Source organism: Tyto alba, unplaced genomic scaffold (assembly GCF_018691265.1).
Source record: "Tyto alba isolate M040663 unplaced genomic scaffold, T.alba_DEE_v4.0 Super-Scaffold_20, whole genome shotgun sequence".
Lineage (NCBI taxonomy): Eukaryota > Metazoa > Chordata > Aves > Strigiformes > Tytonidae > Tyto > Tyto alba.
In genome coordinates, this window is record NW_024881283.1 from 10,477,975 (window position 1) to 10,500,367 (window position 22,393).

General features: G+C 51.0%; 1 protein-coding gene across 2 annotated transcripts in view; it reads right to left on the minus strand.

Annotated features, from left to right (window-relative positions):
- Window positions 1-22,393, minus strand: part of GRIK3 (glutamate ionotropic receptor kainate type subunit 3) — a 125,887-nt gene that overhangs the window by 99,652 nt on the left and 3,842 nt on the right. Inside the window, exon 1 of one of the 2 annotated variants that reach the window (XM_032987106.2) lies at window positions 7,383-7,458. The exons of the other annotated variant lie outside the window; for it this stretch is intronic. The gene's annotated coding sequence lies outside the window, so the exon portion shown is untranslated. Of the gene's footprint in view, window positions 1-7,382; window positions 7,459-22,393 lie in introns of those variants that run through there. 2 annotated transcript variants of the gene reach the window in all.

Consider the following 22,393-nt stretch of genomic DNA (forward strand, 5'->3'; position numbering starts at 1 on the left):
TCTCTTTTGTTGCCTGATAGAGGAAATATTCAATATTAATATAAATTTGGCTGTACTCTAAACCACTGAGGAATGATACGATAAAAATCATAATTTATAATCTAGACTTAATATCTCGTGTTGAAAAGATGAAACTGCTTAGCCTGTGTATTTTACATTTCATTGCATTTTTAACGCACTGCCTGTGCTGAGAGGTGTGTGTGGAACAGCGGCCGGTGCCAGGGTTTGCCTCCCCGGCAGCGTTTGCACTCCCTTGCCTGGGAACGCGTAGAACCCCGAGGACGTGCAGATCCACGGGCCGGGGACTCGCAGCACTTCGCTATACGCTGCTATGTAGGCTTACGTAAATGTACATGCTTGGTATTTTTAAACTTTTGCAATTGCATAATACTTTACTGAATTCATTTATTCCTCTGTAGCACGACACAGAATATTGGAGAGAGACTGTGCATACATTAGAGGTGCAAAAAACTTCTTGGCTCCAAGGAGGCCCCTGACAATCAGGCTAACGAGCCCCGGCCCTTTGCTGCGGGTCCCTAGGGGACACCGGCTGTCCTGGGGGACAAGCCAAGCCTGGCTGCACACAGGGCTCTGTCAGATGAGATAATCCTGCCCTCAGAGGCGGTGGAAATCTCCGTGTTCTCGGAGGAGCTAGCGCCCGGGGCTGGGAGATGCTGCCAGAGCCCGGCGTCCCGTGGAGCCGAGCTGGCTGAGCTTGGGCCCCGAGCGGGACCAGCCAAGCGCTTCCCGGCTGCGGCGCGGTGGAGGACGGGGGGGGAGCAGGAGCGGGGGGCTGGCCACAGGCGCCAACCCTCCCCGCACGTACCCCCTCCACCACTGCAGCCAGGCCTGGCTCCCCGCGCCGAGGCGCCCGCCCCGGGGGGTGCCGGGCTCCCAGAGCATCTCCTCCCTCGAATCCTGCCCCCCAGGATGCCCAACGCAGCTTTCTGGTGCGGGGCCAACCCTGATGTAGCGTGCTCTTCCTCGCAGGGCGGCTGCGGGACGCGCGGCTCACCGCAGCAGTGGGCAGCCGTGGAGCGTTTCTGTGGCAGCCCGCTCCGCTGTCAGCCCCGTGGCTTGCGAGCTACCTAGCCTTTTCAAACTAAGGTGAGCTGTCTCAGCGTGGCAGATGTTTGGGAATTTTTAATTGAAAATGCAAAGAAAAATAAATGTAGCTAGAGGCATCCATCAGAACTTCTGTGGTTCCCATATTTGTCTTTTCTCAGAAGCTAATATCCATGAATTTGCTTATTAGAGTCATAATGTTATAATTATTTCATTTAATACTCTAATTATCCCTTGTGATTAATCCTGACCATAACAGAAATGTCTGTGAGTCTGGAAGGCATGTTCCAATAGATTTTGCATTATGAATGTTAATTTGAGTTAACGAGAATGATAGCTAGAGGAAAAGAAACTGAAGAGCATGAGGACTTTCAGCTTCTGAGCAAGCTCATGGTCTTTTCCTGCCAATATTTGCCAGTAACTGGGCCAGCAAGCCCGAGTCTCTGCTAGCGAGGATCCTGTGAGTTTGGTGTAGCGATGGCAAATCCGGGTCCGTGCGTGGGGGCTGAGCAGCCGCCACGGTGGCGATGGGGGAGAGGCGGCTCGGGCTTTGGACAGCCCCGTGTCCGAGCGTGGTATTAGCAGGTACCGCACTGCTGGTCGCCTGTGCTCACACTGCCCGTGGCCACGGACGTGCCAGCAGCCCAGGAGACGTGTCCCAGCACCTCCCTGCTCCCACTGCCCAGGTTTAGATGGATGCAGTGCGGCCGGGCGGTATTTCGATGCACATTTGAGAGCTGTCTGATCCCATTGTATTACCCCATTTCCCATTGTTTCCAGCTAAAAAGCCACATTCAAAGAAAGTAAAGTATCTTAAATTCTTAAGTATCTTCAGTGTCTTTGTCAGTGGACCCAGTGTAGCCACAGTGCACCGCTGTGAATGGAAGAGCAAAAGCTTTTCTGTAGTATCTGGTCTTCAAGTGCAAGGACCTTGGTGAATGAGCTTTGCAGCTGTCAGACATGTATTGGCTGTTATATGCATAAATATCTATTTACACACCTTTAGACTGTAGTTGTACTGAGCTGAAAAATCACTGTCTAGGTCAACACCAAAGCCAGCACTAAGTCTGGTGTTTCTGTTACCTCCTGCTGCAGAGGTAGCAGCAAGTGCAGCGCTCAGAGCCCTGCGCAGGCTCGGGCTCGTTCTCAGACAAGTGTGCATTCACATGCACACCCAGACACCCACGTGCCCTCACCAACTTTGCATGCCTGCCTCCCCGGACTGGCCATCTGTGCCTTTATGTACAGAGAAAAGAAACGTATGGACAAAGGGAGCCTATGCTGCTGGCAGAGACCTATGGGGACAGGCTTCTGTGATCTTTAGAGAAAGGCTTTTCCTATAAGACAGATCTTTAAAGAGCATCGTGTCAAAAAGAGCCAATGGAATCTTCACGGGCTGAGACAGTGGCTGTAAACAAACCTCTATACAGAACACACAAGCGAGGGAGCAGAGAAATTTCTGACCTTGTTGTCTACGCACAGGAATCAGGCCGAGTCAGCTTGGCCCATTTCACCACGCTCTTTCCCTTATGCCTGCGTTAATCATCAGGCCCTCTTGCTCCATCTCCATATGGCCAAAGCAAACACTGCATAGATTTTTTTTCTTTATATACATAAACTATGAGGTTGCAGAAAATAGCCTTTCAAACTGAGGAATTATTGCTGGCTCCTGGCTTCTCTGTCCATCTATCAAAATAACTGCTGACAAAGGGCAAAGTCTTTGGCCTTGCATGCACTGAAAGATGCCAAGCAAGAGAAATACAAATGTGATGAGTATGTTTCACTGCATAGATATTTCTATGGCCTTTACAGTCCCTTCTCTAAAACAGTCAGTCCTTGAGAAATTGGGAAACCTGAAGATGATGCTTCTGTTCTCATCATCCGAGGCTGTCTCGGAGCTCCAGCGGTTTGCCATCCCCACTGGTGTTTTTGTGTCTCAGCTCCAGCGGTTTGCCATCCCCACTGGTGTTTTTGTGTCTCAGCTCCAGCGGTTTGCCATCCCCACTGGTGTTTTTGTGTCTCAGCTCCAGGGGTTTGCCATCCCCACTGGTGTTTTTCCGCTCGTGCTCCTGTCAGCGCTGTGGGCTGGTGAGACCTGAGCACTGCAGGACCGGGCTGTTCCTCCATCTGGGGCTGGGCTGCACATGGGATTCTCACTCTCTTACATGCTACTGCTTAGAAACCATCACTGCTCGGAGAAAAAACCCACAAGTTGCATGTGGTGACAACCGTTTTGTCCACAAGAACTGCCCTTGTTTCCTCAGCTGTACACAGTTCTCTTGATTTCATCTGCTTCAGTTGTTTCCCAGGAGAGCTAAGGAGGTGGGTGCCTCCCACCCTGCACAGGCCGTGAAGGTGATTGAGGAAGAAATAAAATACCAGGGTGTGAGCGGCTAACTGAGCGGTGTCTGGGAGAGTTCTTGTGTAAAGCCATGTTTATTTACCCGCTGCTGCCAAGGGAGGAGTGGCTGGCCAGGATCTGCTTTGTTTTGCAATGCGAGTTACCATTGATAAACAAATTATCAAAATTTACTAAATAGTATAAAACAGCTGCATACACAAACTCACTTTTCCTTTAAACAAAGGAACACCTGGCAGTGTCTAACTTCCAGGGGTTTGCAGATGCTGTTCTTTAAATATTTCTTCAGGTGCTCTCAGACGTTTGCAAGTTGGCCTCTCTAAAGCTAGGTACTCAAATTATAGAGGGTTGGAGCTAGCTGTCTAATTTTAGGTACTGATATGTGAAAGACTGAGCCAAATGTGGCAAAGCTGCCTTCACAGCCCGGAGTGGAAAGGGAGGCTCAGGCAGAACCTCCTGAGGGTTTCTTGTGTCACCTGCACGGCTGAGAGCAAACAGGGAATCGCCCAGGGGCTGTAGTATAGATAGGGAAATTAATGTTACCTCGTTTCTTCCCTGCTAGTCCATAGCCCACATATTTGTTCCCAATTTAGTTCACCTTGTGGCGAGTCTGCAGCTGCTGGATTTGCCAGCTCTGCCCTGTTAGCTGCACTAAGCCCGAATCTCTGGCACCTTCCTATTTCCATCTCGCCGGCTCCAAAGGGGCTGCTGGGGACTGCAGCCACTTCAGCCGTCGGAAAGGTGATCTCAGCACCACTGAAAGTTCACATCCAGCCAAACACTCCTGCCAGGCTGCCCCGGGTGTCCCTGGGCTTGCGGAGGTGCTGCAGGAGCGGGGAAGTGCCGGGCAGCACCACCGAGGGACGTGCTGCCCGGTGCTTTTCAGATGGAGCCACATCGAGTTTCCCAGAAGGAGAAAGCTCGTCCTCTGTAAGCAGAACCACCCCCCAGCCTGCCCGTTCGGGGCTGTCTGGGTGTCGCACAGCACCCAGCGACGGCGAGGAGCGGGCGCAGAGGGCACCGTGCCCGGGGTCACCCTCACCCCATCCCGCTCTCCTCCGCGGGGCACGTTGCTCACGCCTGGTTCGGAGCCCGGTGCGGGACCTGCAGCCGGGGGGGAGATGCTGACACGGCGCCGGCCACCCCGTCTGACGGCGGGGGGGGCCGGGGGAGCCCCGGGTGGGAGTGGGCCCCCCGTCCACCGGCCGCCCCCGCGCACGCCCCGTTTACAGAGCCGCCAGTGTCGGTAACGCCAAGTCCCCTTTTCCCGTGTCTCTGGCAGCCGATTACTCACTTCCAGCGCGACAGTCTGTTCTTAATTTGGCAGTTAGGGAGCTGTTGAAGGAAATAATGCAGCAATGTCCTCTTAGTGGGAGTCTCAGAAACAATATTCGGAGAGACAGGAGAAAATTAATGCGAAAACGTGGTGTTTACAAGCCCCTGTCGCTGCCCGTGCTTGAAGGACTGACTATTAACACCTGGTCAATAACAAGATCTTTCTCTAAAGAATTTTTTGAAAGGCATCAAGGATGATATTGAAGAGCATGTAAATAATCTGATTAATATGATGTCTCCTTGAAACATTTCTGAAACATGTGAAGTGTTACTTTTACTGCAGTGTACTTTTCTGACACAAAGTGAAAATCAAAGTGCAGAACAACACAAAATGCAGAGATCCTTACTACATGGAATAATGAGACCATAAAACCAAACAATAAAGTTAAATAATTTACCATAAATATCTAAAGCTCTCAAATTATTCTCTACGTTAACTGCCTATGTTTAAAATGATCTTTGCATTCACCATGTCACAGATGGCAACATCAGACAAGAGAGTCCTTGACAAAATCTCGCTGTAATTATTCTTTCCACAGCTGCAGTTATTTTAATGCCTTTTCAGTTAAGCTGAAAGAGACGCACACATTTTATAAATAAGGGCTTTTAACCAGTTTGACAATGAAGCATTTGAAACGTAGAGTGCAAAAAAAAAAAAAAAACCAACCCCAAAACTTTCACTGCGTCTTGAGACCTGGGAGAGCAACTGTGCAGACTCAGAGCAGGATGATGACTGCTCTTTCTACAGTAATACTTAGCAATTAAAGCTAAAATTGTGTTGATCGTAAGGGGTGAGATAGCTGTTCCTAGGATCTTTCAGAGTTGCTCAGACACAATCTAACAGTTTTATCTTGGCTAGCAGCTCGGAAGGGTCCTGCCTCCATTGAGAAATCGCCCCTCAAGGACAGAGGGGAGCTCTGGGCCCGACTTCCAGCAGAAAAATACAGCTTGGATGCGGTCAGGCTCACACGCCGCTGAAGACGGAAGTGTTCAGCTGCAGCCCGAGTTTGGTTGGCTCTTCTTGGTTGTTTCGTTTTGTTCCAAAACGCTTTAAATCCCTGTGGCAAGTCCTTCTCCCCGAGGAACACCGCGAGCCGTCGGAAGGCTGCGCGGCAGCGGCTCGGCGGCGTGCTGCGGCCCCGCAGCCTGGGCGCTGCACCCACGTCCCCGCTGAAGGGGCCCCAGAAATGAGGCTGAACCGCCCTGAGAGAGAGGGGCCGTGTCCCGGGGGGGACAGGCCGGGTCTCCCCAAACCCGGCTGCTCAGCCTCGTGACGGGAGCGCCCTGCCCCGGGCCCGCGGGTCCAGTCCCTCTCGCCCCCCGTTCCCGTTCCTCTCGCAGAGGGGGGGCGGCCGCTCTCCCTGCCCCAGGGGCGATTCCACGCGGCTCTGGAAGCCCCAACTTATCTAGGCTTGGTTTGGAGCGATCGTGCGTCTTGAAATTTTCATCCACTCAGAGGAGTTGGGGAGTTTGGGCTGTACCTAAAACCGCAGCTAGGGACTCCAGACAGCTGTGAAAACGAGCTGAAGCACCAAAATCTCAGTTCTGCAGGAGTCTGTGAAGGTGCTGCAGAGCGTGCCAGCTAGCAGAGCTCTGTGTGACCTTCACTCGTGCTTCTAAATCTCTTGAAAGCCCTCAAAACACCTCTCCCCTAAATCTATGTTTCAGGAGCCTGAATAAGTGGCCGTATTTTTTAAAGCTCTGAACACTCAACAGCTCTTGTGAAAAACAAAAGAAGCTGAATCCTTAAGTGAAGTTCGCCCGCTCCCAGCAAGTTGCAGCTGCTTTTCCCTCCCCGCCTTTAAGCTGCCTATTAGTTTAAAAGAAATGTGTGGAGACGCAACTAAAATGATGGTAGCTGTACTGGGAGGATATTTTCCCATTTAAACCAAATAAAGGAAAAGGAAAGAATGGAAGATCGGTGGGAGGCTTTTCAAAGTGTGATCCTAGCAAGCTTTGACGTACAAAGAAGACATCGTGGTCTCCGATGCTTGCAGACTAGGGAAGCCTGATTAATGAAGGTTATTGTTGGGGAGGCCTAGCTTTTATGCTCAACACTGAAAGGCACCAACCCTCAAAGTATTCAGCATTATACAATAACAGATTGTGTGCAGTTAGCCTTAGAAAACAAATGTGCTGTCTCTTATATAAGATTATAGAGCATCCATCACTGGCCGGCATTTAATACCACACTAGTGTATGCAATTAGCAATACATTAAATCTAAACATTATTTTAAAGGAGTAGGAACAACAACAACAACAAAACAGGGAGTGGATGTTCATATTTCCCTTTCACTTTGAAGCGCCCTCGCTCTCCGGGCCGAGGCCCCCGGGGAGCAGGCACCTCCAGCCCGCGGCGCCGGTTGCTCCGGATTTCCCTCCCGCATCCGCCCAGCCGGCTCCCAGCACAGGGACGGTTCCCCGCCAAAACCTCCGCTCAGCCTCCTATTAGATTGAGGCTGCAAATGAAATACAACTGTAGAGCTGAAATGGGGAAAATGGGATTTTTTTTATGAGACACAGTGTGCGCTGTGTTAATGGGCTGCTCATAAACCACGGCTTGCCTCAAAACCCTCTGCAAAATCCAAAGAGCTGCCACATCACCGATCTCTCTGCACTTACCTGCCTACAAAAGGAAACAAGGCCATCGGTTCTCTCTAGCAGAAAAGACACCACGCTTGCAAACCCTTGGCGCCGCCGGCGGAGCTGCGTTAGGGGCCCGTTTGTCCCCACCTCTCCATCCCGCACCGTCACCGCAGCCGGCAGTGGCGGGGCCGGCTGGGGCGAGGGCCCTCCTGCTGCGGCCCATGGGAACCTGCCAGCCTCCTGGATTCGGGGGGACAGGGGGAGGACAGTGACGTACCACGGGGCAGCTCTTTACCCAGAAATACGGGTGGAAGTGCCTCTCCCTCCCGTGTCACTCGCCGCTGTCGCGGCGCTGCCAGCCCCCTCCTCTGCGGCTGCAGAGACGGGACAGGGACCACCGGCAGGAGACCCGAAGTCCACCCAAGCCAGGGAGCGCTTTCCTGGGAATTCAGCAGCATCTACTCTCTCTCGCACCCTGCCCACCGTATGCAAAATGGGAACAGTGTAATCCTTAAGTATTTTGCCTAAGGCTTCCCAGGGCCTCTGTCAGAGCTGGGATCTCACCCGAGGCTCCTGGATGCCAATCTCTTATCCTGCCTTTTTTTTTTTTTGCACTGTACTCCAGTGTCAGCCACACAGTTAAGAGCTATATTTAAGCACTCGAATAAACAAAAAAACTCCACCCTTGAAACAGTCAAGCATGCCACATGGGATCCCCAGATTCCTCGGTCTTGAATCTCAGGCTGATAATTAAAAACAAAAAAAATCACTTATACAGATTAACATCCCATCGTGCTGTGGAGCTAGCACAAAGCTGTTGTCACTTCCTATTTCAAACACGCTTGAATTAAAGGGGGCTTGGATTATTACTTTCTTAAAGAGAGGCAGAGAGAAGTCTCTCGGCTGGATGGCAAGCAGCTGCCTTCAGACGGGTGTCCCGGGGGCTCTTTCTAATGCAGCCGCCCCGTGAAAGCCTGGCACAGGACGGGACAATGACACGGGCATGTCACTGTTGGCCAGTTTTATGATTCCCAACTGCAGAAGAGACCAGGGCAGAGGGGCAGGGCGCCGTTCCGACGCCCAGCAGGCAGGCAGCAGCGCAGGACTATCCAAGGTTCCCATAAACATCACGCGACCCTTTGGCCTTGGGTGCACCTTCCAGGATTGCTCCTTCCCACCGGGACGTCTGGTGGGGCCTCCCGCAGCGGAGCGGCCCCACGCCGTGACCCACGGCAGCGATAAAGCCAAAGCTGCCGCCACGGGCTGCTGCTCCCCCAGGGAGTTTCCCGGTCCCCGGGGGAGCTCTGGCATCCAGAAGTGTGAAATCTCCGCGGCCCCGCCTCTCCGCCGCAGCCGTGCCGCGTCCCGTCCCGCGGGCAGCAGGTGCCCCCTCGCCCCCCGCCCCGCGCTTGGCACCGGCTGGCGCGCAGCATCCCCGTCGTACGGGGCTGGCTGGGGAGCCAAGTGATCGGGAGCTTATTATAGCCTCCTTTTTAATTAAGTGTCTCAAATAGGGATTTAATTGGGATGTAATAGCACACACTATTGTACATTAGTTAAATACCAAGGGATTATTAAGAGTATGTTTTTAAGGCTTTACAGTCCCATTTTGAGTAAACAGTTGTTAAATTTCAATAAATAACTTTTTTAATCTACATTAAATAAGCAGTTAAGCATATTTAGGATAGTCGTTTTTTTTGCAGAATGACTCCAGTCAGAGAGTCCTGGGTTGTAATCTCAGTATTTCTCTAGTTTAATAGACTTGTGCCTGCTCATACCTATTTGCTCTGCCTCAGAGACCCTGCCTTGCTGCGGCAGCCTCAGCTGTTTGCATCCGCCTGTCACAGTCTTTAAAACCCTCACCACTACAACAGCCCAGAGAATCGGGGAGTGCACTCAGCCCTATTTTACAAGTACAGAATTAAGGCACAGACTAGCAAAGTCATTTGTTCAAAGCCACGCGGGGAGTCTGTAACAGAGCGGAACAGGAGCTAAGGAAAGATCAAAAAATACTTTTCTAAAAATAAGGCTTTGAAAATCTGTGAAGGAAATGTGGCTCTAACAAATTGCTATATTACGATCAAAAATGCAATTAGTCGTATGGTGGTTTTGTCACTGACATTGGTAATGAACATACAGATGTCCCATGATCCCCAAAATCTAACGAACACTTCCATCCATTTGCTACCTGTGTCCGGGAAACACCAGCTGGCAGTAAGGGGCTCCGGGGGGGGCACTGGGAGGTGGCCTGCCACGGGCTGTCACCCCTGGCAGGCAGCTCGCCCCGGCGCTGCACCAGGACGGTCCCTTCTCTGAGGTGGCACATCGGAAACAACAGGCGTGATCACCCCAGTGACCACGGCAGGGAATAATTGAGGACTCGCTCAACCTTCGTGTTAAGGTTGATCTTGAGGTTCCTGCAGCTCCGGCAGCCGTGGCGTTCCTACGGGGAAGGAGCAGCGCAGCCCGAGGAGGCACCGGGGAAACGGCTGCCGCTGGGCAGAGCCAGTGCCTCGGCGTCGGGAGGAGAGGGGACGAAGAGGGACCCCTCGGCTCGGCGTTGGGAGGGGAGGGGACGAAGAGGGACCCCTCGCCTCGGCGTTGGGAGGGGAGGGGACGAAGAGGGACCCCTCGCCTCGGCGTCGGGAGGAGAGGGGACGAAGAGGGACCCCGCGCCTCGGCGTTGGGAGGAGAGGGGACGAAGAGGGACCCCTCGGCTCAGCGTTGGGAGGAGAGGGGACGAAGAGGGACCCCTCGGCTCAGCTTTGGGAGGAGAGGGGACGAAGAGGGACCCCTCGAGCCCAGCCGGCTGCAGGGGAGCGGGAGCTCGGTGCGGAGCGGCTGTGCTGGCGCAGGCTGGGACCAGCAGGATGCCAGGGACACATCCAGCACGCTTCAGCACCAGCAACCGGCACCGAGCAGCGGGAGCGCACAAACCGGCGGTGCAGGAGGGACGTGCAGAGCCGGCTGCTCGGGGCGCTGCGTCCCCACAGACCCCGTGGGGAGACTGGAAGGTGCCTAAAGTCTGGCCCCTGCTCCCACCTTCTCACTGGAGCTGCCAGAGCCTCACACGCCTTTTCTCCTCCTCTAAAGGAATCTGGACTGGGATGCTCCTTTCTCAAGTCAGTCACTTCCCTTACTCCGCACTGCTGAGCAGGTAGCGCGAAGGAAGAAGCCAAGAAATCGGGAATCTTCAACCAAGTGCACTGTAAAATTAATGAGAAGCTACTGAAGAACATAAATAATCTGTGCTCCACATTAGAGGTAGTCAGCACCGTTAAAGCAATCCAGAGAAGAACCTGCCCGGGCACCACCAGCCATCCCCCCTTTGAGATCCATCACTCTCATGTAGTTTTTGTCAGCTGAAATCAAAGGATGGTTAACCCTTTAACACCCAGGCTATTTAGAAATAATTATTGTTACTATGAATCAAAAGTGATGGCTTAACTGGTCACAAAAATGTATATATAAAATCCAAACCAAAGTAGCATGGCCACAGAGGAAAAATCATTAGCTCCCTAGTGGGTTTACAAGTAATTTGCTAGCAATAAAAATGCAAAAACACATTTTGGTGTGTAATGATCATAAATAATCCTTGGACAAGAATTCTTTTCAGGACTCACAAGTCCACTCCCTTAATGGCAAGTTTTATTACCCTGGTTTCTCTGTGTTTTCTTTCAAAATGCTGCTGTCATAACAATTTACGAATTACAGTCCTGTTGGCATAAACTTTCATAATTCATATGGAAATAGGTTTCCCCACAAACACTCACAAAGCACAGAGAGTCACGTAACCACATAGAATGACCTTAATAATGCAGTTGAAAAATATAGATTAGACTCCTGGGCCAATACTAAATATAAATGGTCACCAGGTTGGGGGAAAAATTTCCCGATAAACTTCTGCAAGCGGAGTCAGGTGTGTTGCGGCGCAGCCAGTCTGGCGTGCTCAGTGCTGTCACCCAGGCTGGTGGCACCTTGCAGGATCTTTAGGAAACAAGGAACATATTGAGCGTTTTGTTTCCAAGCACTGCCAATAAGCGAAAATCCCAACCAGCTGCTGAGGAAGCCTGTGAGTGCAGTTTTTTCTTAAAATAGGAGAAAGTACAGCTTGTTCAAGATTTAAACTGCATTAATTTCTTCCCTCCACTTTTGAGTCCAGAGGGTGAAGAGTGGAGTTCAGCATCCAAAATGAAGATGGCGCGGGGGGTGCTGCAGCGCAAGGGGACTGAGGCTATTATTTAGGCAAGACTAAGTGGCAGGTCTCGCCTGCCAAGATTAAATCCTCAGCAAGGATCGTGGGGTTTTTGTGGGGCTCATCTGCGTGGTTGAGTTGCTGCTTCACTCAAAGTGTATGGGGGGGATCCGCGGAGTAGGAGAGAGAGAAGGAAAGAGAATGAAAGTTAATTAGGTTAGAATTGCCTCCAAAAGGTACTAAAACTAAATGTGAATTCATAATGTAAAGCTAAGGATATGCAAACAGGCTGGGCTTCAGATTTTAGTATGCCATTGCTCTCCTCCTAATTGGAGGAAATGGATCCAGCAAACGAAATTGCCACAGTTAACATATAAAGTTACACTGCAGAGAAGAAAATATTTCATGTTTTTCCTCAAATAACCACCACCACATTAATGTATAAGAATTTTAAATAAATGTGGCTATAACTGTCTTTTTACTGATCAGTTTATAAATAGATGGGTACATGTGCAAAGTCAGTCTTGTCTATTGGAACACATCTCTGGGATTGAAGGTAGCTGCTAGAATAGTAGAAGATTGTTTATATCTGACACTTTTGTTTATAACTTTAATCTTAAATGAAGTTGATAATCTGTGCCGAGCCAAGCTCTACATTTTAAAAAATGTTATCGGCTTTATCTAAGATCTTGCAACACACTTTCTGGATAACACTTTCTCCGTGATGTAGATGAATAGGAAAAGGAACTAGAGATCCTATTTCCATTCAAATATTATGAGCCGAGGCTAGATATCGCCCTGAAGCTAAACGTCCAAGGACTCATTTTGAATTTCTTCTAAGTAAAGATGACAAAAACTGATTTTGCAGAAATAAAAATTCGTAAGAAGAAAAGTGCATAAAATGAGGAAGAAAATGGTTTTCCTTCCCTATAAAGGAAGAACAGATCTTTAAGATTTTATAGACCAGAAATTTAAAGCAAGAACCTCCTTTTTACAGGTCCCTGTTTCAGCTTAAAATGGTAATAGCATTACTGCATTAAAAAAAAAAAAAAAAAAAAAAAAAATTGCACCATAATGGCATCTTGAGCTGCAGGAGATGCAGGTCCCTGCAGCCAGCTCCAGTGAGGTTGCTGGCTCTGCAGAACCGGGCTCCGGAGGAGAGGGACCAGGGTTGGGCGGGTTGTCCTGCGGCTTCTCCCCTCGCCCCAGGCTCGAGCCCTCCCCGGGCTTTGCAGAGGGTGGGCTTCGCTGCCCAGCTCGGGCTTTAGGAGCGCCCGGCGGGAGAGCTGATGAGGTGCCAGCCCCCCGCCTGCTTCTGCGCCTCGGGAACCCCACGGGGCTTCGCCACGCGACATTCCCAGTCGCCAGTTAAGTTTTCAACTTCTGATGAGATGGTTCAAATCAGGAGAATCCTGTCTCTGTGCCAGACAGTTAAAACTGAAAGTAATTAAGGCAAAATCTTTTCCTTCCACAGAAAGTACTGAACATGTGGCGATAGCATAATAATCAGTGCTTCTGCCATTGTAAGCCCACAAAACAAATTGGATTTTGAATGAAGCACATGGAACAGTGACCTATGTATAAAACTTATCTTGACCTCAGAAAGGAATTACATTTTGCCTCCAATTCTACTGCTAATTACAAACGCTGAATTCTGAATATTCACATTTGAGAAGGATTCATTGCCTGGTTGTTTAAGAAATCTAACAACAGCGAGATGTTGTGAAGTTTCCCTCTGTGTGTGGACAGTGCTAAAGTTCCCAGACCTGTTCTCGGAGGCCGTTTTCCGCCCAGCTCAAACGGAGCAGGCTCCAGCAGCAGATACCCAAACTGGGGGGAGCCTGAACTCAGGCTCTTCTTCCTCACCTAAACCATCTGTAAGCTTCAGGCTTGGTAATTCTGATTCCTCTTATCTCCTCCCATGGTTAATTCTCTAGGCCAACCCCTTCCTAGCTCTCAGAGGACAGCCAAAGGATCTTCCCTTTACTCAAGTCCTTGGACTGCAGAAGACCAACGTACCAGGTCAGGGATGGGGCAAGCCATCGTCCTTCGCCGGGGGCGAGCCCCCCTCCTCTGGGTGCGGCAGCGTACAGGGCAGAGATCCCAAATTAGATTAAGAACAATTTAAGCAGCCTATAATGCAAAGCAGAGCCAGAGACCAGGGCAAAAGTGACCTGAAGCATGATTTGCAGCGAATGTCTTTTTCTCTCATAAATAGGAGAGACACTGTGGGATGATTATCCACCCAGATTTATCTCTGCAGCTCCGTGTGTATCCTTCTGTGCTTAAAAATGTCTCACTGCCCTTTGCATTATTGCATTGCCCTTTACATTCATACCGCATAAACCTCTCAAGTACCGTAAAACTTACAAGGTGTAATATAATGTCGTGGTTTTCTTTTACACACCATAAACAAAAGTCACTGAAAAAGGAGCACAGAAAGGGAGATGTTATTTGGCCTGACAGCGATACAGGAGGAAAATATATATACAAGTACACATACATACACTCTTACACACTTAAAATCCCAAGCTGGATTGATCATCTGGCATTGATGGATCACTTTAATGTATTACATAGATAAGGAAATTGATTATTCAATAAATCACTGTCTGCGCTAAGAATCCGGTGTTAAAAAAGAAAGAGAAAATATTATAAATCTGTCTCGCACAGGCAAAGAAAAGGCTTACACCTTTAAGGTTAATCAGGATGTACCTTTCGCTGCACATCCAATGGAAGAACAACACCTCGCGGTGCTAAACGGCCGGTGTTCCTTCCCAGAGCTCTCGAGGAAGTGAACCATCCCCCCAAACCAAGTGCCCCGGAATGCTGCAGCGGCCAGGAGGCTGCACGGGGGCTCTGATTCCGAGGGGGCAGGGTGGCAGCACCCGCCGTGAGCCGGGCTCGGGAGCGGGAGCACCCGCAGCACCGGCCTGCGGAGGGGAGGGACCCCGGGCACCCCGAGCCCCCGGCCGGCACCCGAGCTACGGGCTGCGGAGGGAGCGGGAACACCACAGGAATCGGAGCAAAAAAGGAGAGCAAAGCAGAGCCAAAAGGAAAAATGGACTATCTGGGACTCAGAGAAACCATCTCCCGCTGGGTCCCCCTGGAGAGCTGGCCAGCAGGTTTTCGGGGCCTGGCTTCGGCAGGCTGGTCTCGTGGTTTTTCTCAGTAGAGACCTTACTTCTGCTTCCGAAGGAAAAGAGTAGGAACCGGGTGAAGTCAGAGGCTTTTAAAAAAAACTCAGGCAAAACATGTAATTGAAATTCCTTATAGCAGTATTAATAAATAACAGCAAAAGCTAAGCTAACAGACATGCTTTAGAAAGGAAATACCTAATGGCTGGATGCTTTCTCCGGGGAAAAGCGTTTGAAATAGTCTGTGATAAACTTCCTGTAAGAGGAATCTGGAGGAAAGAATACAAATATTCCTGCAAGTTGTGACTATGATATTGCCAAGCTGAATTATTTCTAAAAAATCGCCGGGACGCATCCTGGTGCCATAATGTTCCTGTGACTCTCAGCACAGAAAACAGAGCAACTGCTCCAGGCCATGTGTTGGCAGTGGTTGAAAGCTGCTGCAAGATGTTATTTGCTGAGTGTCCTACGGGTCTGAGGCTGCCCCAGAAGGCTGATACATGAATTCTCTGGAAACTGCCTTCTTGCTCAAGAAAGCCCTCTGCCTGCAGTGTGAAGTAGAAGACAGGGGAGGCAATGAGCGAGCAGCTGGTTCTGTGCTCCTCAAGCGTAACTGGACTTTCCTTCTCCAGCACGGAGGACCCGGTGCCTGTCGCTGCCCGTGCAGGTGTCACCCGAACGGCAGCAGTCCCGTGACACTGCCAGAACTCTTTCCGTGTGTATAAAAACGCCAATGGTTATAGAAACCATTAGGAAATGGTCTTGATTTGCTCTACTTTTCACTAGAAAATATACACCAGCCACCTTTGTGTAGAATATGAGAGATTAATAATTCCCCTCCAGTGAGGCATGAATCAGAGAGATTCAGACCGAGCAGCACCTGTTCGCTTTAAAGAAAACCTTTATTTATATGGCAATGAAAACAGCCATCTTTTTTCCAAACTCCCAGACACCGTAGCGATACAGACACACACATTACTCTTTGCTGACAACTTAAAGGCCAGCTTTCCAGCAGAGCAGGTCCCTTTCGGCAGGCGCCGTTCCGCGTTGGCGGCCCGGGGAGCGCCGGGGCAGGCAGAGCAGTGTCGCACCCCCCGTTGCTGGGGGTGTCAGCTCCCAGAGCAAAGCCCGGGGCCATCCTTCACGTGAAAAGCTGTTCTGGGATTCTCTGCTAAGCACGTGCCCTAGGCATTTGCTCCGTTCGTAACACACCCAGCCCTGTTTCTGACACACCGCTGCCGCAGCCAGGGAAGAATTCCCTCAGCCCGCGTACCCAGGCAGGCGCGGTGCCTCGCAGGGGGTGGAATTTAAAATTACGGAGTGCTTTGAATTCACTGCAAAACTAACCAACAAGTCTAACACTTCAGTCCCAATAGACAGCCGTAACTCAGCTAAATTTGTGGGTTATACCAGATTTTATTTACTGTTTCATCCTGGGAGATAAGTAAGAGATGACAGCCATCTATTCATTAAAGTGGAAGAAAGCCGCCCACAGCTAACGCTGGTTCTCGCACTATACACTTCCACATCTTTAATCGAATTTGGATTTTGCAGTACGGGCTCTGTTATTTTAAGAACGGTTTATGTTCCTATTCACCTGGGTCCTGGTGAGTTCAAAGAGCTGGTCTGTTCACCTCTAAGTCCCCAATTTGGACAAAGGACATGCTGTAGCAATCAAATGTCATTACGAGCTAATGAGTATCCAGTGGCCTATGTAAGAGCAGTCAGTGGCCTCTTCCCGTTCCTTATTGGACATAGGAACCACCGTTACAACCCAAACTGCTCGGTGGCATTAAGGAATGCTCCTGAAGCTACTGTTTGCAGATGTCAAGGATGGAAGGCTAATTTAAATTGATCTGTCTCAAAAGCCTCTGTAATGCGCGTAGTGCTCTGGTACCTGGGAGTCTGGATACCCCTTCGTGGGGATCCCTGGGCGCCCAGTTTCCTGAGTGATGAGCAAAGTGCAAGGCCCAAGCTCAAGAATTCGCCTGAACAGTTATGTAATTTTAAGTCTTTGTTTTATTCCTTTGATATTAGCTGGTTTATTTGTCTGCTTAAACTTTCCTGAACAGCGATGTTTTCCTGACTCAGTTACTACACTGACTAAACTCCTAATCCAAAGTGCAAATATTCCTTATTTTGGTGTACTCTTTAGGCTTAGTGAGACTTGAGCAAAAGGCCAGGCTGTACTTCAAATTAAAAAATCCAACCCGGGGGCTTTTTCTTCAGGTGGCTGAATCTTTGGGGCGTCAGTTCCCGGCAGGGCTGAGCCAGACACCCACTGGTGCCTCTCCAGCCCTTCGCCAGCAGCACCGGTGGCCAGCGCAAGGTGGAGGAGCACTTCCCCACTGCCTGGCCTGGGGGCTGGCCTGGGGAGGCTGGTGGGGACACTGGCCTGGGGAGGCTCCATCTGCTCCTGCTGTGCGATACCCAAGTGAGCCATCTCATACCAAAGTCAGGCTCTTGCCCAGGCAGCTGACAAAATGTTACAGCATCTTTTGGGCTGCCTGGGAGACCCTTTACCTGCAAACCCAAAGGGCACAGGCAAAAGCAAATTACAGCTGAAAACCAGAGCCCCGTTCCCAAAATCCCAAAGATCTGTGTCCAGATCTTTACAGTTTATCACCCTCGTGCATCACCCTGTGCCTCCCCCGAGTGACTTTTCGAGGCAGTGGTTACCGTGCAGTCTCCCTCCTCCTGATGCCGGGCTGTGCAGTCTCCCCCTTTGGGGGACCTCTCATCAAGAAACCAGAAATCTTGCACTTCCTTTTCCCTCCTCTTCTCCTTCTGCACTATTAAGCGCTGTGGCAGATTTATTCCACCACTCCCACAGCATCCTCTTCATCTCGTTATTTTAAACGCGGTGACCACCAAGGGAACCCTCTCTTCCCGGGCTGGTGCCTCGTTGCCCGAGGGCACACAGCGCGCTCCTCTGCCCCGCTCGGGCTGGCCAGCTTCCCCCCGCCCCTCTGCCTCCCTCCTTTCCAGCGTCCCCAGCAAAACGGGCTCCGTGCTGGCGGAGCTCTTGCCAGCAGCACGTAGCGACAGAAAACAGCCTCAGAAAGGGAAATAACTGGTGAGTCTTCTACGTAAGACATGGTGGAGAAAAATCGTCCTCGGTGAATTAGCACAGCCCAGCTTGCTGTTTAAAAACGGGAAGCACTGAGGTGTTTGCTCTCCCCCCCCAGCTGTGTGCAGCAAATCACCTGTACGGTGAGGCTGGTGAAGGGTGCCGTGCCTCCGGGCTGCGGTGGTACCACCACCGGCCTCCGCAGCCGGGTCCAGGGCGATGGGGAGGCTCGTGCCCGGCCAAGGTCGCTCTGGGGCCACCCCACGCAGCCCACCGCTTTTGATGCCCAGTCCTTCCTGCTCTTTTCCAGGTCACAATGCTTTCCTGAAGGTCCCAAGCCCAGGGAGGTAACACTGAATGGGCCGCTTGCTCCCTTACTCCTTCACAATTCTGATTTTTATCCTATGAATCTGACCCCGCGCTGAGGGGTGCTGGTTGTTAGCTGGGGCAGAGCAACAAAACCCAAAGCCAGACCAGGTCCCTGGGCTAAAATATCAAATAATACAGATACAGCAAGGTGGCCTTTTGTCGCCAATGGCCAGTGTTTTACTTTCCTCCCCTTACTTATGCTGCTGCAGAGGCTGAACAATGTGGGGTGTGTAGGAGGAAGTTCAGAGCAGCACTGGGGCTTGCCTCTGACTCAGGGGTACCCCCCGGCCCTCCTCAGCGGTGTTTGCAACCAAACAGCATTTTCCTGATTGTCTTCCCTCCCAGAAATAACAGAGCAGTCGCGTCCGTATTTGTGTATTCATGCACAATGTCTCGCTGCAGGTTTAAAGCACAGGGACTGATGCTGCTGAACACTCAGGTGACACTCGACATGGTAGTGCAACCCTGAGAAATGAGCCTGTAATGTCAGAGGAAGGTTCCCCGCGGGGCAGCACAGCGAAGGGGAAGGGGGGCAGCAGGAGGCGAGAGCAAAAGGGCCTAACAGGGGCAGCCACAAAGAAAAGCTGGTGCTGGAGCAAAGACAAAGCAGTGAACGGAGCCTTCCACCTGCTTTAGAAGCTCTTGCTGGTGGTAGGGACCTGCATCAGTTTTAGGCTTTGCTATGAGTAATAAATACCAGCACGTTATCCTTGTTTTTACTGTTAATGAACAGTAGTAATGTGTGAAGCCCCATCACATCTGAATCCCCCCCCACCAGCCCAAACCGAGACAATCCCTGCCTGAAAAAACAACCTTGCGTCCCCAAGGGGCACAGCAGCCCACAGCATTCACTGGTGGAGTGTGAGGATCCCCCACGCAGTCACTGCAAACAGCAACATCTGCAGTCACAGCAACTTCCACTCCGATGGCTGTAAGACAACCAGCACTCCTCACTTCACATCTATTCCCTTCGGCAACATCGCCATAGCGCAGTTTTTATCCTCGCGTTCAGCTCTCAGCTCCTCTCCAACATTTGCCTCTCCCCGCCTCGCCCATTGAGTTGTGGTGCTTTCAACTCGTTATCTGCCTTACCCAGAGACTTCCACCAGCCTGTCTTCTAAGTATGCAAAGGAAAAAAAAAGAAGTCTAGACGGCATCACATTAAACCTCTAGCCAAAATGAGGGAAAGGAGATTGCACGGCATAGCTGGTGGAGAAACGTAATACATTGGATTATGAGGCTTAATGCTTGCTACAAACAGGCTGTGCAGTGTCGGGTTTTATTTGGTACTGTGTCTCCGTGAGAGACTCCAGCATCGTAGCTATTCTGGCAGAGCTGCTCCATGCAAATGCTTGGAAATTAGGGATGATAGGTAATAGAAGAAAGCAGTGCTCGGGAGCTGGGAGGAGGAGGGTGGCCAGCAGCACCCAGGCAGGGCGAGAGCCGGCGAGGCAGTGCCCTCTGCTGCTGCTCTGCTGCTGGCCCGCAGGCTGGGACACACGCTGGCGGCAGCCCAGGGAAGGAAAAGCTGGATTTCATTTAGGATTGCTAATTTAGTGAAACTGCTGATCTGTACCAAAGGAGCACTTCATTTACCCGGACAAGAGAGACCCAACTTTGCTGTAGATTGAATTACGTTCAGTATTGTTCTGTGCATGACTGCGTCGTGAAGGCCGTGCAGAATTCTTTTTCATAATACCAACCTCCATTTGGTTTCATCAACAAAAACATCCAGAGATGGAGAAACGAAGCTCGAGGGGGTGGCGGTGGATTTGCCCCTGCTGGTGACAGACCCAGCAGCAGCAATGCAGCGGGAGCGGGCAGCCCGGGCGCGCGTCCCCCCCGGGCACAGCAGCCGCGTCCCGCCGGGCGCAGAAGGGCCACGCAAGGCTCCTTCACCACCCAAATTCTGCATAAATCCACCGCCTTTCACCCACGCAGGACATCAGCGTGCCGGTGCACGTGGCCGGGGGACCATGCCCGCGCTGAGGAAGCAGCCTGGCACTAAGTAGGTCTGTTTATTTTGGCGGTACTCCTGCCCTATGATGAATGAGGATCTATTTTATCCTGGTTTGTGGTTTGATCTTAATTTCCTGTATGAAGTTCTCAAGAGGATGCCAAGATCAAATAATTAGACTATTCTGCGATAAAGAGGTAACATTGTTATTCAAATGTATTCAGAATTAATTTACCACCAAACAATTTACACTGCCACCCTTATATCCTGCTGAAATTACTAGAATATGTTATCTGACACACACAGCATCTCATGACCTGAAATAACTTCATCAACCATTAAATGCATGAGCAATGGGTGTGTGGCCACAGAAACACACACAGAAATGCAGGAGAAGCCACAAAGGCAACAGAGTGATTTAAAAACAGGAAAACCAAAGCATAAAAAAAAAAAAAAAAAAAAAAAAAAAAAAAAAAAAAAAAAAGAAAAGCGCTTTACTTGCAACAGTGGACATGCAGAAAGCAGACCCCCGACGCAGCCCGTCAGCGTGCTCGGCCCCGGGAGGTTGGGGGGCCAGATCCTGATCGTGGGCCCCTGGGCGAGGCACCGTCGGCACTGCTGCAGATTCACCCCGCAGCACCCCGGGCTCTGTGCGAGGCGAGGTGCCCCTGGCCAGGGGAGGCCCGGCTCTGCCTTCTGGGTGCTCACACGCCAAAGCGGGGAGCAAACGGCAGGGAAGTGGGCAGCCGGGCTGCCCGCAGGGAAGATTCCCCCCAATTACCATTTTCTGAGCCTGCGGGCTGGCCTCAGGTGCTGTGAAGCTGCTTCCCTGAAGCCGTTTGCTTCGGGCACCGGGAAGCATATTGATCATAGTTCCATCTCTGGCCGCGGCGGCCCGCGGGCAAACGCGCTCTGCTGTCGTTTCAGAGGAAAAGGGGAACGAGGCGAGCCCCAGGCGGTGCGCCCCGTTTTCTGGGTGAGACCCCCCCCCGGCACGGGGCAGGGGTGCAGCCCGCGCTGCCGCCCTCCCCGAAGGCACCGGCCACACCGCCCGGCGGGCGGAGGGGGCTGCACCGAGAAGCGCTCGAGCTGCCTTTCTGAGGATCCCCTCTCCAGCACCACATACCCCCCCGCCCTGGGGGCACTGCCTTCTTCGGCCTGGAGAAGCCTGCTTTTGCCTTTGTTTTTAAAAATAAAACTTCCTTTGCAGAGTGTAGGAAGGTGATTTCAAAATAAAATTCCAGACAGGCACAATAAGCCTCAGAAAAGCCAATCACACAGAGGAGGATAATTATCCACAGACTTTGTTTTCTATATATTTATATAAAATAATCAATGATTTTTTTCTCCACAGACTCCAATCCAATTTGATTGTCTTTTCTGTGTTACTTGCAAATCATACAAACAGCCGATGCCCTGACCCCTTCTCTATGCAAATACAGCTTAGAAAGAGACTACAAGAAATAAAATCCAATAAATTCCTCAATGCAGGACTGTTTGTTTAAAAGCTTATCTGGAGCCCGATCCTGTTCAGAGAGACTTCAGTGATACAAGAGTGGGACTTTGAAACATGCTTGAGGTATAATTATTGCCACAAATATCAGCAGGAATACAGCCTTAGTAAAAACACCCCGAACGAAAGCAAGAACCCAGAGGTGAAGGCGATTCCTTTGAAAATGTAGAGAGCAAACTGAAGTCCCTCGCAGGCACGGCGCACCTCTCCCGCAGAGGAAGGGCAAGGCGAGCGTGCCACCGGGGTCTGGGGGGGGCGCGAGCGCAGGGTGGGCTGGGGACCTGCCTGTCACCCCCCGCCCGCAGAGGGGGTGGCAGAGGGGGTGGCGGGCGTCACTGCTGCTGCCACCGGGCCGGGGCGGCCGAGGGAAGCGATGGCAGCGGGGCTGCACAGTTTTGGTGTCACCTCCTCAGCAGCACTTGAATACAAACAAAACCACTAATCAACAAATGCAAGTGCTAAAATGGGATCGACGGCACCTGTGGTCTATTTTTTACAATTACTTATTAATCTCAAACTGTTGGCATCCATCTGATCTGCACGTATATCTTGCTAACACATCATCCATCAGAATAATCACTGTGAGTAATTTCTGATGATGCCTCCGCAAAGCACGGCAACTGAAACTGGTCTGCTAAGAAGCACCAGTCCTTCAGGCTCCACGTGTGACACCGTTCCCAGTCATCCCGCCTCGCTTTGTTAGGGCCAGTGCCATCAGACTCTACAAAATGGCATCAGGCTCTTGTCTGACACTTTGAAGGGGTGCTACTACTGCTTTTTAATCTAAGAGAAAGGTTAGATAAATA